This window comes from Oryctolagus cuniculus, chromosome 19 (assembly GCF_964237555.1).
Source record: "Oryctolagus cuniculus chromosome 19, mOryCun1.1, whole genome shotgun sequence".
Lineage (NCBI taxonomy): Eukaryota > Metazoa > Chordata > Mammalia > Lagomorpha > Leporidae > Oryctolagus > Oryctolagus cuniculus.
In genome coordinates this window covers 5,621,994-5,636,640 of record NC_091450.1, presented here as the reverse complement: position 1 = coordinate 5,636,640, position 14,647 = coordinate 5,621,994, and positions in this window count along the sequence as shown.

Below are 14,647 nucleotides of genomic sequence, written 5' to 3'. Positions count from 1 at the left end.
CAAGTGTCCTGAGTGTGGCCGTGGCTTTAGTGAGCACACCCAGTTAGCTGAGCACCAGCGTGTCCACTTAAGTGAGTGACCCTTTGTCTGGAATGTGGAAAAAGCTTCTGTCACAGCTCCAAACTCCAATGCTCACACACAGGTGAAAAACCTTATAAGTGCCCTAACTGCAGCAAGAGTTTCATGGACAGTTCAAATTTGCTGTGACACCAGCATGTGCATGTGAGCCAGAAGCCTTATGTTTGTAGCAAGTGTGGCAAGAGCTTCTGCCAGAGCTCCCACTTGCTCATCCACCAGGTGACCAGCAACAGTGAGAAGCCCTTTGTCTCCCTGTAGTGTGGCAAGGCCTTTGCCTGCAGCTCTAACCTAGGCCAGCACCAGCGGACACACCAGGGTGGCAAGCTCTGCAAATATCCCTGGCTTTAGTTTTAACTCAGACTTTAGTCTAATTTTAATCCAATGTTCAGGGAGCCTTAATGGACCAGGGCCTCTAAGCTGACTTCTTTTTGCTCCTGTAAGGTTGTTGACTTCAGGGCTGATGGTGGGGTTTGGGAGGGTCTCCACATCCTTTCTCAGGCCTTCTGGAACCCTAGGCTGGAAGAATCTGAACACAAGAGCTGTGATTACTGACTTCAAAGAGCTCTTCTAAAAGAGAAGCCAGAGACTTGTTCTGGGAGGTTACAGAGACAGACAATCTTCCAGGTGAAGGGAGAGTTTTTGGATGTGAGAGCCATCCTACACTGGCCTCGTTGCCCCCAGCTGTGGGACATCTCTAGCAGCTGCTGAACCCATCTCTTCACAGGCTTAGGGAATGATCGAGATTAACTACACCAAGAGTAACAACCATTTCTTAGAGAAATGGGACCAGAAATCAGGTAAGCCCCTGTGAGGAATATGATGACAGAGAGTTCAGGTGACCACAAGTAGAACTATTCTGACACAGGGAGTAAAGACTTTGAACTTGGGACCATATATGACCTCTAGGATGTATGACCCCTCTGAAAGACTTCTCACTACATGAGAACTATCTTGACATCTGCTGGTTCACTCCCCAATTGGCCACAACTGCTGAAGCTGTGCCAATCCAAAGCTAGGAGTCAGAAGCTTCTTCTGGGTCTCCCATGTGGGTGTAGGGGCCCAAGGACTTGGGCCATCTTATACTGCTTTCCCAGGCCATAGCAGAGAGCTGGATCAGAAGTGGAGCAGCCGGGTCTCTAACCAGTGTCCATATGGGATGCTGGCGCTTCAGGCCAGGGCGTTAACCCACTGTGCCACTGGGCTCTTGACATTCACATTGATGGCCTTTCCAAGAGCACAAGCCAGGGTGTGAGTTGGAGGCCTGAGCTCTGCCCATACACAGTAAGCACCCAGTAAATAGCTATGATGATTGTTATAAACATCTGTGCAAAACTGTAACACATAAATGAGGGTGTTAGGTATGTGCTGGAGATGGGCATGGAAAGAGAGTTTGTTCACAAAATCCCTTTCAGATAACCAGAAGCTAATTTCTCAAATGAGGGCGTCTTCCCCTCAAGTTGCAGAAAACAGGTTCTGGGTAAAACAGGGAAACAGGATGGACGTCAGAAGCAGGAGGCATGAGTTCTCCAAGCAGGTGCTAATCCAGTGTTTGCTGTGCTTGGAGCTGGGAGTAGAAACTGCTTTGAGACCTAAGCACATGACCAGTCCTTGGTCTAGAGATGGCTTTGACCCTCACAATGTATGTGTTGAAATAATGAAGCCAACATTTAAATCAGGAGAGTTAACATCGCAATCTAGATTTCTATTTATTTTATTTTATTATATATTTTTTGACAGAGAGAGAGAGAGAGAGAAAGGTCTTCCTTCCATTGGTTCACCCCCAAAATGGCCACTATGGCTGGCGCTGCGCCGATCCGAAGCCAGGAGCCAGGTGCTTCCTCCTGGTCTCCCATGTGGGTGCAGGGGCCCAAGCACTTGGGCCATCCTCCACTGCCTTCCCGAGCCACAGCAGAGAGCTGGACTGGAAGAGGAGCAACCAGAACTAGAACCCGGCACCCACATGGGATGCTGGTGCCGCAGGCAGAGGAGTAACCAAGTGAGCCACGGTGCTGGCTCCTTCTTTCTTTTTTTAAGTCAGAAGGGTCAACAACATTGGATCTTTATGCTAACTTTTTTTTTAAGGACAGATCCTTTCTTTCTTTCTTTTTAAAATTTATTTGAGAGGCAGAGTTACAGAGAGAGAAATCTTCCATCCAGTGCTTCACTCCCTAAATGGCTGTAATGACTGGAGCTGGGCCGATCTGAAGCCAGGAGCCAGGAGCTTCTTCCAGTTCTCTCACGGGGGTGCAGGGACCCAAGAACTTGGGCCATCCTCCATTGCTTTCCCAGGGAGGTGAATTGGAAGTGGTGAAGCTGGAACTCAAACCAGAGTCCATATGGGATGCTGGCACTGCAGGTGTAGGCTTAACCCACTAATGCCACAGCGTCAGCCCCAACTAACAATTTGTTGAATAATCATTGCCCCAGACTGAGGCACTGCCTCTTGCCTTCCTGACTCAGCATGTTTCATTTGCATTACTTGCCTGACCCCTACAGGAAAGCATTTGGGGTTACAATCTGTATATTATTAGGAGTGACAAGGACCCTTCCATTCAGTGAGGCCAAAATGTCCCTTTTCCTTCACCCCTTCCTGCCTCCAACCCTATCACTTTCCTTCCCATTCCCCAGCACCTTGCGATGATAGACCTGCCCTCCTTCTCTGAGCCTTCCTGTTTCCCTGCCACCCCCAGCTCATTTGAAGTTGCTTTCTTTATCTGAGAGGAGGCAGAGGCCTGGATAGAAAGACAAATTCCTGTGTGCTCTGGTCAAAGATCAGAGGTATGGGCCCTGGTCCCACAGGCCACAAGGAAATGGCCTCAGGAAGGCACTCCACACAGTGCTGTTATGAGAATCAAGTATGGAGGCATTCTGTGAATACCGAAGCCTGGGTAGAGTGAGGAAGGAGTGGGAATCTGGAACATTGTCACCCCAGGGCTGAACATGAGATTGACTCCAAGACAACCACTGTTCTCTCTCTGATTATACCCAGTCCTGGAATCCAGGTTCCTCTATCTGAGCCTGGTGGATCATGCAGAGGCTTGTGCTGTGGGGTCATGGTCTCTGCAGACTCAGTTGCTGTGGCAGGTGCTTTTGGAGGTGTACTTGGAATGCTGGAGCAGTGTCCTCCAACCCCCTTGCAGGTCAGATTTTCTCCTCCCTTCCTTGGATGCCACCATGGGCATTCTTAAGGAGAACAGGGACTAGGCCCATGCTATGTCCCCAGCATCCCACCTTGGGAAGGAAGGTGCAGAGAAACTTGGGAGAAGCTCCTGTACTGTCTGGGTAATTTGCAGCTTCCTTCCTGGGTCCATTTCCCAAGAGTGTGGAAGAAGAGGGGAAGCTGTCCCAGGAAAGGATGAGGAGGGTGAGCTGGCTCAATGAATTGCCTACTTCCTGACCCAGCCAAGCCACAGAGCTGAAGGTCCTGGGGCTACCAACTTCAGGAGTGGGAGTATGTGGACTTCTGGGCAGGGGGTAGGAGGGCAGAGGGGAAGGAGATGGCTGGCTAGATCCAAGACCTGCAAAATGGGAGCTCAGTGATTCCTTGATCTGAGCTGGGAGGGGGGATCCTTGGCAAAAAGTCCAGGATCATGACAACCTTCTCTCACCTAGTAGGACACTCCCCTCTCCATTTTACCCCTTGGCTGATTTTGATCCTATGGATGTACAGATATCTGAGAATGTCTAAAGTAGGTCCTGGCTTAGGGGCTTGTGAGCTTCTGACTTCTGGAAATGCCCATGGAACTTCCCTGCTTACACTGCTTCTTCCTACACATGGCTCTAGGTCATGGCTCCCTGGATCCTAGACCCACTCCAGCCCTTGTACTGCAGCTGCTCAGAGTTGGCAGGCAGGAAGAAAGAGACAGACGCCCCATTTGGGGCCATGATGGTGAAGAACTTGGGAAGTACTTGAGGAGAGAAAGAAGTCAGCACCCCGTCACCATCTCTGAGCAAATATTTTGACCTAGAGGCTCACTGTGTTCCGCCCAAGGATTGGCTGCACAAAACCAGGACTGGGATTCCAGCATCTGTTGTTTAGGAAACTGGCAACAGAGAATCCCAGAATCTTCCTCTCTTGGACCCTAAGGCTATCACCTACACAGCTAACCCTCTCCTCATGTCAGTGCCAGCTCTTGGGGCCAATCACAGACTGAGAGGGAACCTGGCACCCCCAAGTGATAGGATAATAAGAGAGGGTTACCTCTCCCAGGCTTGACAACCTTCCCCACCCAGACTCTAGGAATGAAGTAACTAAGGGTTCAAAAGCAGATCTCATGAAAAAAGCAGCACTCATGAAAGCTTGTGCACCCAACTCCCAGGACAGGCCATGTTGCTCTTGTTAAAGCCTTTGTATCATGAAAGAATAAATGAATGGATTAGTGAATTTGGTTTCTAAGCCAATGGCTTACTGGCAATAGCAAATGAAAAAAAACTTTTATTTATTTATTTTTTTTGACAGAGTGGACAGTGAGAGAGAGAGACAGAGAGAAAGGTCTTCCTTTGCTGTTGGTTCACCCTTCAATGGCCACCGTGGCCGGTGCACTGCAGCCGGCACACTGCGCTGATCCGAAGGCAGGAGCCAGGTGCTTCTCCTGGTCTCCCATGGGGTGCAGGGCCCAAGCACTTGGGCCATCCTCCACTGCACTCCCTGGCCACAGCAGAGAGCTGGCCTGGAAGAGGGGCAACTGGGACAGAATCCAGTGCCCTGACCAGGACTAGAACCCGGTGTGCCGGTGCCACAGGTGGAGGATTAACCTATTAAGCCACGGTGCCGGCCAAAACCTTTATTTTTTAAGGACATTTATTTTAAAGGCAGAATTACAAAGGGAGAGAGGGAAAGATACACCCCCTCCCCCCACTGACTATACTCATAGAGAGAGGGAGGGAGGAAAGAAGGGAAGGGGGGAGAGAGAGAAAGAGAAAGAGAGTGTCAGTCTTTCATTTGTTGGTCACTTCCCAAATGGCCATGATGATTGGGGCTGGGCCAGGCTGAAGCCAGGAACCAGGAACTCCATTTAGTCTCCCGCATAGGTGGCAGGAGCCCAAGTACTAGGACCATCCTCTGCTGCCTCCCAGGTACATTAACAGGGAGCTGAATTGGAAGCAGAGCAGCCAGGACTTGAACTGGCACTCATATGGAATGGCAACTTAAGCTGCTACACCATAATATTGACCTTCAAGAAATTTTTTCAGACCTCTTTTCTGGTTCCTCATCCCCTTTCCCTTTCTGAACAATTAGATCTGAAAGCCTCTAAGGTTAGACAGAATGAGACAGGCACCTGCTGGGTGTGGGGAGCAGGACATAGTGGGCCAGAGCTGCATGTGAGTCCTGGCAGCATGAAGAGGATGGCTTGGTGGGGCGAGAGAGCAAGGCCTGACCAAGGAGGGCATCCCATATGGGCACCGGTTCGTATCCTGGTTGCTCCTCTTTCCTTTGCTATGGCCTGGGAAAGGAGAAGATTGCCCAAGTCCTTGGACCCCTGCACCCTCATGGAAGGCCAGAAGAAGATCCTGGCTTCAGATCAGCTCAGCTCTGGCTGTTGCAGTCATTTGGGGGAGTGAACCAGCAGAGTGGAAGACTTTTCTCTTGCTCTACCTCTCTCTGTAACTCTGTCTTTCAAATAAATAAAATAATTCTTAAAAAAATCTGACTGATTATTAAAACAGGAAGCCCATATCACTGCTATAAAATAGAAAACCAATGTATTTGACTTAAACCAAAAGAAACCTTCCTCTATTTCTTTCTTTCTTCTTCTTTTTTTTTTTTTTTAAAGATTTTTGTTTATTTATTTGAAAGGCAGAGTTAGAGAGAGGCAGAGGCAGAGGCAGAGGCAGAGGCAGAGGAAGAGGCAGAGGCAGAGGCAGAGGCAGGGAGAGAGAGAGAGATCTTCCATCTTCTGATACACTCCCCAGATGGCCACAATAGTCTGAGCTGCGCCGATCCAAAGCCAGGAGCCAGGAGCCAGGAGCCAGGAGCCAGGAGCCTCCTCTGGGTTTCTCATGTAGGTGCAGGGGACCAAGGACTTGGGCCACCTTCTACTTCTTTCCCAGGCTATAGCAGAGAGCTGGATTGGAAGAGGAGCAGCTGGGACTTGAATTGGCACCTGTATGGGATGCCGGCATGGCAAGTGGAGGCTTAGTCCACTACGCCACAGCGCCAGCCCTGAAACCGTCCTCTATTTCTTAAACTGCCTACAGAGTCCCAAATACAAGTGGCAGCAGATAATAGAATTCTATTAGTGTTGAAAGTATTGCAGTTTTTTAGAAGTTTCTTGCTATTTCCTTATGGTCACAATGGGATAGGTACACAGAGGTGACTGGCTCCATATGTAACATGTAAATCAAAATGTTAACAAATGAATTTAAGATTCCAACATTCTAAGATTGTGATGGTTAATATGGCAGTACTTCAAAAAGTGTATGGAAGATGGAATTGAAAGGTAGCTTTATTTTGGTGTCACAAAATTTGAAATCTGTACATATATAGAATCTTCAACAAGTTCATGGAAAATGTGTATTATGAGAAAAATGTGCATTGATGAAAATGTTTCCAACAAAACCTTTCTAAAATTTTTATTTATTTTTCCTTTTAAATAAAGATTTATTTATTTGAAAGGCAGAGTTAGAGAGAGATAGAGAGATAGATCTTCTATCAACTGGTTCACTCCCCAAGTGGCCACAATGGCCATAGCTGGGCCAATCTGAAGCCAGGAGCCAGGAGCTTCTTCCAGGCCTCCCACATGGGTGCAGGGGCCCAAAGATTTGGGCCATTTTCCACTGCTTCTCCAGGCCATAAGCAGAGAGCTGGATTGGAAGAGGAGCAGCCCTGATGCGAACTGGTACCCTTATGGGATGTTGGTGCCGCAGGCAGAGGCTTAGCCTACTACAGCACAGCACCAGCACCCAAATGCTTATTTTTATGCTATGTATATCTTATTATTATTAAAAAATTTTAAGGGAAGTAATTGTATTCAGTTCTCTTAACTTTTTGTTTCCTGCTCCCCCTTGATCTTTGGTTGACTATTCCTTGTCTACTTGTTTGTCTACAGATTTTCAATTTCACTTCCCTGGCCCTGGCATCATTAAGGGTGAGTAAAGCCTAATATAAACCATTCTCAAAAATGACTTAATACCCAAGAACAAAAGTTCCATGTAGATTATCAGGTAATATTCCAAACACATGTAGCATTTGGTCCTCATCAAAATCAAGGTGTGCAGTTTAAAAGCCAGCAGCAAATATAGGTAGCTTATCTCTGACAAATCTCAGGAATTCACTGAAATAATACTACTCATGTTTTCAGAATATTTCTTTTTCTTGACTATCTCTAAGTAGATTTTTAAGAAAGATTTATTTATTTATTTGAAATTCAGAGTTACACAGAGAGAGGAGAGGCAGGGTGGGGGGGAGGTCTTCTATCTGCTGGTTCGCTCCCTAATTGGCTGCAATGGCTGGAGCTGTGCCGATCTGAAGCCAGGAGCCAGGAGTTTCTTCCGGGTCTCCCACGTGGGTGCAGGGGCCCAAGGACTTGGGCCATCTTCCACTGCTTTCCCAGGCCATAGCAGAGAGCTGGATCAGAAGTGGAGCAGCTGGGATGCCAGCACTGTAGGCGGTGGCTCTACCTGCTATGCCACAGCGCTGGCCTCTCTATGTAGATCAGAAGCAAAACAGGTAATAGGATTTCAGTAGAAACATTGAGAAGTATGCTAGAAAGAAGGAACTTCAATAAAACATATTCCATAGCTAGCCTCTTTGGCATGTAAAACCAGTTCATCTGGTTTGCACCTAGGAGAAAGTCAAGTACAAAGAGAAATGAGGAGTGGGGGAGGGGCATGGCCCCAAAATGAAGCCCCTTTGGATACTCCAATACTCCCATATTGGAGTCCCTGGGTTTGATTACCAGTTCTGCTCTCCACTCCATCATTGCTACCAATTTGCACCCTTGGAGGCAGCAGGTTATGGCTCAAGTGATTGGGTCCCTGACACATTAGAGATCTGTATTGAGTTCTTGGCACCTGGTTTTGAACTGGTCCATCCTTGGCTACTGCAGTCATTTAGGAAGTGAACCAGTGGATAGTAGATCTCTCTTTCTTTTTCTGTGTTTTTCAAATAAATATTTTTTTTTAAGAAATGAGGAAGGAAGAAAATAATTGAAAGCAAAAATATTTCATGGCACCCCCAACTTTCCTGCTTAGGAGGCAATGAGATTCATGACTAGGTTCAAGACTGAAATGAAAAAGGTGTAAAATCTTTCAAGTATTCAGCTTAAATAAGTGGATTTTATTAATGGAAGATAAATATTGCAAGGTTCATTTGGAAACCTCTGTGTGTTCTGCATTAAAAGGGACAGGACTGCTCAACTTGGTTGGAAACCTCCATTCCAGTCTTGGACAGTTCCCTAGTTCTGCTATATTTCTTGGAAGGCAGCACTGAAGGATGTGAAAATCACCTTAGGTTGTGGGATGAAAAAATATTTCCCAAGTCCTTAAATAGAAAAAGCTATTGTGCTATTCATACTTTATGTCCAAGATAATTGTTTAGAAGGTTCAGTTCTAAGACTCTCACGATAGCCAACAGCATGGGAAAATGTAGTGCTCAGTTTACTTCATGTACAAAAAGACTTCAAAACCAAATTATGGTAACACTCAGTGGCCAGGCTCATACCAAGTCCTGATTCTCAACCTTCTTATCTCTCTCAGGCTGTAACTTAGAATGTGTACTTCCCATGAGCTCAGTTAGGGATTTTATTAGGTTTTTTGAACATTTTAGTTTTCCTTCAGGGGTGGTGCCGTGGCTCAATAGGCTAATCCTCCACCTGCGGCACCGGCACCCCAGGTTCTAGTCCCGGTCAGGGCACCAGATTCTGTCCCAGTTGCTCCTCCTCCATTCCAGCTCTCTCTGTGGCCTGGGAGTGCAGTGGAGGATGGCCCAAGTGCTTGGGCCCTGCACCCGCATGGGAGACCAGGAGAAGCACCTGGCTCCTGGCTTCGGATCAGCGCGGTGCACCAGCCGCAGCGCATGGCCGCAGCGGCCACTGGGGGGTGAACCAATGGAAAAAGGAAGACCTTTCTCTCTGTCTCTCTCTCTCACTGTCCACCCTGCCTGTCAAAAAAAAAAAAAGTTTTCCTTCAACAAAGCATGTTGAGATCAGCAATCTTACTTTTTAAAAAAATTATTTATTTGAGGCCGGCGCTGCGGCTCACTAGGCTAATCCTCTGCCTTGTGGCGCCGGCACACCGGGTTCTAGTCCCGGTCGGGGCGCCGGATTCTGTCCTGGTTGCCCCCTTCCAGGCCAGCTCTCTGCTGTGGCCAGGGAGTGCAGTGGAGGATGGCCCAAGTGCTTGGGCCCTGCACCCCATGGGAGACCAGGTTAAGTACCTGGCTCCTGCCATCGGATCAGCGCGGTGCGCTGGCTGCAGCGCGCCGACCACGGCGGCCATTGGAGGGTGAACCAACGGCAAAGGAAGACCTCTCTCTCTGTTTTTCTCTCTCACTGTCCACGCTGCCTGTCAAAAAATAAAAAAAAAATAAAAAAATAAAAAAATTATTTATTTGAAAGAGTTACACACACACACACACACACACACACACAGAGAGAGAGAGAGAGAGAGAGATATCTTCCACCCACTGATTCACTCCCCAAATGGCTTCAGCAGCCAGAGCTGGGTCAGTCCAAAGCCAGGAGCCAGAAACTTCTTCTGGGTGTCCCATGTGGGCGCAGGAACCCGAACACCTAGGCCATCCTCCACTGCTTTCTCAGACACATTAGCAGGGAGCTGTTTCATAAGCAGAGTTAACAGAACTTGAACTGGCTCCCATATGAGATGCTGGTGTCACAGGCTTTACCCGCTGTGTCACAATACCAGCTCCCAATCTTACTTTTAAGAACACAATCTAGAAATAAATAATACAATCAATAATACAATCCAAGAAAATGAAGGCAATTTTACCTTAAATTTACACATTCCATCAGAGAGAAACTTATGTTGTTTCTTGGTTTTCTGAGCACATTTCTTTTTTCATTGATCCATATGAATATGTAATATGGGATTCAAAATACAAAACTATTATTTATGGTGCTAGCAAGACCTATCTGCAAGTGAATCCTCCCAGAAGTAAAGAAAGCAGTACTTTAGATTTATGATGCTTGCTTTGAGTTAGGTTTCCTATAGATCACAGTGAAATGCACCACTGGGATGAAAGAAGAGATAGCAAAGTAAGTAAACTACCAGAAAGTCAAAGTACTTGAGAGTGAAGCCATGAGAGAAAATGAAAAGATGATTCTGTCTTCTGTTCCCAATCAGATATTTTTTCTACTAGTTTCACTTTTTCCTTCTTAGAAATTGCTATAAATTCACAAAAATAGATGAAAACAATCTCTAAGATTATTACCAACACCCTCCCCCAAAGTGAATTACTCCAGGGTATCTGCAGGAAAGGCACATGACCTGGCATTAACAGTGTAAATGACTTCTGAGCATTTCTACGATGCCTTAAGAAAGCTTTAGTTCATGGCTTTTAAAGATTTATTTATTTAGAGGCCAGTGCTGTGGCGTAGCGGGTGAAGCTGTTGCCTGCAGTGCTGGCATCCCATATGGGCACCAGATCGAGTCTTGGCTACTCCACTTCTGATCAAGCTCTCTGCTATGGCCTGGGAAAGAAGTGGAAGATAGTCCAAGTCCTTGGGCCCCTGCACCTATGTGGGAGACCCAGAAGAAGTTCCTGGCTTCTGGCTTTGGATCTGCACAGCTCTGGTTGTTGTGGCCAACTGGGAAATGAACCAGCAGATGGAAGACCTCTCTCTGCCTCTCTTTCTCTCTCTGTGTAACTCTGACTTTCAAATAAATAAATAAATTTTAAGATTTATTTATTTGAAAGAATTATAGAGAAAGAGGGGGAGAGAGAATGGGGGGGGGGGGAAGAGAGTGAAGGAAAGAGAGATCTCTTCCATAACTGGCTCACTCCCCTAATGGCCATAACAGGCAGGGCTGGCCCAGGCCAAAGCCAGGAGCTTGGAACTCCTTCCAGGTCTCCTAATTGGGTGGCAGGGACTCAAGCTTTTGTGTCATCTTCCATTGCTTTCCCAGGCGCAATAGCAAGGAGCTGGAGGCGAAGTGGAGCAGTCAGGAGGACTTGAGCCAGCACTCATATGGGATGCCTGTGTCACAGGTGGTGGCTTAACTCACTGCACCACACTCTGGTTTTTTTAAATCCAAGAAAACTACATGAAAATGAGGACTGTATTTCAATTAATTTCCTACTAGATCTTTCTACTTTGATGGGGGAAACATCACCAAAATTATTAGGCAAATAGTTCCCCGACCACTAAGCAATACTCATAGAAAATTCCAGCAGTTCGAACAGCTCTGTCCATCACCAAAGATGATACAGAGAAGCACCAGTTTGTCCCATTTAGTTCTGCCCTCTACCAAGGTAAACAATTAGATTACTACAATCACTGCTAAGAGCAAAATAAAAACAAAACACTTCAGCCCTTCCAGGTTTTCCCTGCTCTAGAGGGTGGGCTTCATGGTGCAATGGGTTAAGCTGCCTCTTGGGATGCCTGCATCCCATAGTGAAGTGCCTGGTTCAAGTATTTGCTACTCTGCTTCTGATCCATTTCCTAGGAGACAGCAAATGATGGTTCAAGTACTTGGGACCCTACCACTCACATGGGAGATCTGGTTGGAGTTCCAGGCTCTGAGTTTTATCCTGGCCCAGCCCCAGTTACTGCAGGCATTTGGGGAGTGAAACAGTGGATGGATGTCATCTCTCTCTTTCTTTCTTGCTCTTTCATATTAATAAAAGTAATACCTATATAATTAAACATTTATAAAATTTCCCAGAAAAATCCAACTAAATCCAATTGATTGGCTACTGAAAGGCTCCCAATATCTTCCTGCTGTCCAGCAGATTTCCCTACATGAGAGTTAGGGTTGAGGACTCTGGAGGATATGAGCTGTGAAACCAGACGTGCTTAGGTCACACCTTAGCCTTGCTACTTGGCTGCTAGAGGACTTGGACAACTCACAAAGTAAGGCATGGGACTGGTGCTGTGGTGTAGTGGAAAAAGCCACCGCCTGCTGTACTGGCATCACATATGGGCTCTGGTTTGAGTCCCAGATGCTCCACTTCCAATCCAGCTCTCTGCTATGGCCTGGGAAAGCAATAGAAGATGGCCTCAAGTCCTTGGGCCCCTGCATCCATGTGGGAGACCTGGAAGAAGCTCCTGGCTTCTGGCTTTGGATCAGTGCAGCTCCAGCCATTGTGGCCAAGTGGGGAGTGAATCAGCGGATGGAAGACCTCTCTCTCTTTCTGCCTCTCTTTCTTTATCTGTATAACTATGACTTTCAAATAAATAAATAAATCTTAAAAACCAACAACCAACCAACAAAACAAACAAAGAAAAAACAAGGTAAGGCAGAAGATGAGATCACCACTGACAGGTTAGCTACATGACAACACACCTGCCTTTCAACAGACAACACGTGGAAGGCTCTTGGAACACAAGCAGAACCCTCTAATAGGTATTTCTTCTCTCATCTCACCCCAAGGTGCAAATTTATTTTCTGCTTGCCCCTATGTGACAGCTCTGCTGCCTTGAGTTTCCTCTTTTCCCCACCACCACTGTTGCATTCGCTGTAAGGGGCCCACGATGTTCTAGGTAGCTGTTCTGTTTACCAATAGCGAACCACTTACCCATCACAGCCTATGAAGACTGCACAAAAAAAATTCATTATCCTTGTTGTGTGTCAAGTTTTTTCTACTCATTCTCCATTGGCGTTAATGGCTCTCTCCACTTAAGACTCCTAATAACCCTCTATGTGTGGCATCCATGAACTTCTATTGTGACTCCCAATTTGCCTGGCATCTGTGTTATCTCCTAAGTGTTAAGCTTCTTGATAGGCTCCGATCATGTCTTAGCCCTCTTTCAGTTTCCCCCAAGTGCCAGGTAATGCTCAGTTCTTCCCTTCAGACTTCAGGCTGTTAGCATCACTTGCTTCCCAATCATTTCTATGCAAAACTAAACTTATCCTATTATTCTAATCCAGAAATCTCTTTCTCCCAATGGCCTTCTATCTCAATAGATGACAACTCTCTCTCCATTGATACATTAATAAGATTTCAGCTGAAAAGGTTCAATTTTTTATGAGTTAAGAACCTGACCATACATCAGAAGTCACTGTATTTACTCTTAGTTTAATTAAAACCCACTTCAAACATCTGTACTGAGAAAACAGAACAAAGAAAACAGAAGCCCAAAACTTTGCCTTTATATATTTCAAGACTTATCAAGAAGAGGAAGAAACAAAATTAAAATGGATGTAAGAAAAGGAATTTCCCAATAAAATATTAATTCTTCATAAACCATATCTGATAATAATTTTGAACCCAAGAATGTTTGCATTCTATTAAATGAATACTAACCTACCTAACTTCAATAAAGGCAATGACAGACTTTTTAAAGTTAATGTTACTACATCATTTATTTGACATCATTTTTTGCAAACTCCAATAGCAATAAGAAAGTTCAGGGGATGGCATTGTTGCATAGCAGGTAAAGCAGCATACTGCCTGGGGCACTGGCATTCCATATGGGCACTGGTTGGAGTCCCAGCTTTTTCACTTTCAATTCACTTCCTGCTAATGTGCCTGGGAAAGCAGTGGAACATTGCTCAAATGCTTGGACCCCTGCACCCACATGGGAGACCTGGAAGAAGCTCTAGGTTCCTGGCTTTGGACCAGCCCAGTTCTGGCTGTTGACAACATTTGGGGAGTGAACCAGCAGATAGAAGATCTCTCTGTCTCTCCCTCTCTCCTTTTTTCTCTGTGACTCTATGTTTCAAATAAATAAATAAATAAATCTTAAAAAAAAAAGAAAGTTGCCGGTGCCGCGGCTTACTAGGCTAATCCTCCGCCTAGCGGCGCCGGCACACCGGGTTCTAGTCCCGGACGGGGTGCCGGATTCTGTCCTGGTTGCCCCTCTTCCAGGCCAGCTCTCTGCTGTGGCCAGGGAGTGCAGTGGAGGATGGCCCAGGTGCTTGGGCCCTGCACCCTATGGGAGACCAGGAAAAGCACCTGGCTCCTGGCTCCTGCCATCGGATCAGCGCGGTGCGCTGGCCGCAGCGGCCATTGGAGGGTGAACCAATGGCAAAGGAAGACCTTTCTCTCTGTCTCTCTCTCTCACTGTCCACTCTGCCTGTCAAAAAAAAAAAAAAAAAAAACCTACCAAAGTCAGAGACAGGGCATCATCCAAGACAGAGAACAGACCCCTGAACCCTGCAGCTGTAGGAATTCTGGGCACAAGCTGCAGAGCCACACTTGCTCTGCACAATCCAGGGAAGATCCTCTTAGCTTCTTGGGGCTCAGTACAAGCAGCAGCCCATGAGAAATCCAAGAGGACCAGACCTGAGGAAGCCTCTCTGCATTTGTTGTTACTCAGTGTGGGTGCCCAGGACACAAGCCCCAGCTTCAACCTTGCATGCCCTGTAGGAATGGGGGACGGGTCCATCTATCTGTGCCCTGCAGATCTGACTGTTGCTGTTGGTACTGCAATTCCTGAAGTAACTC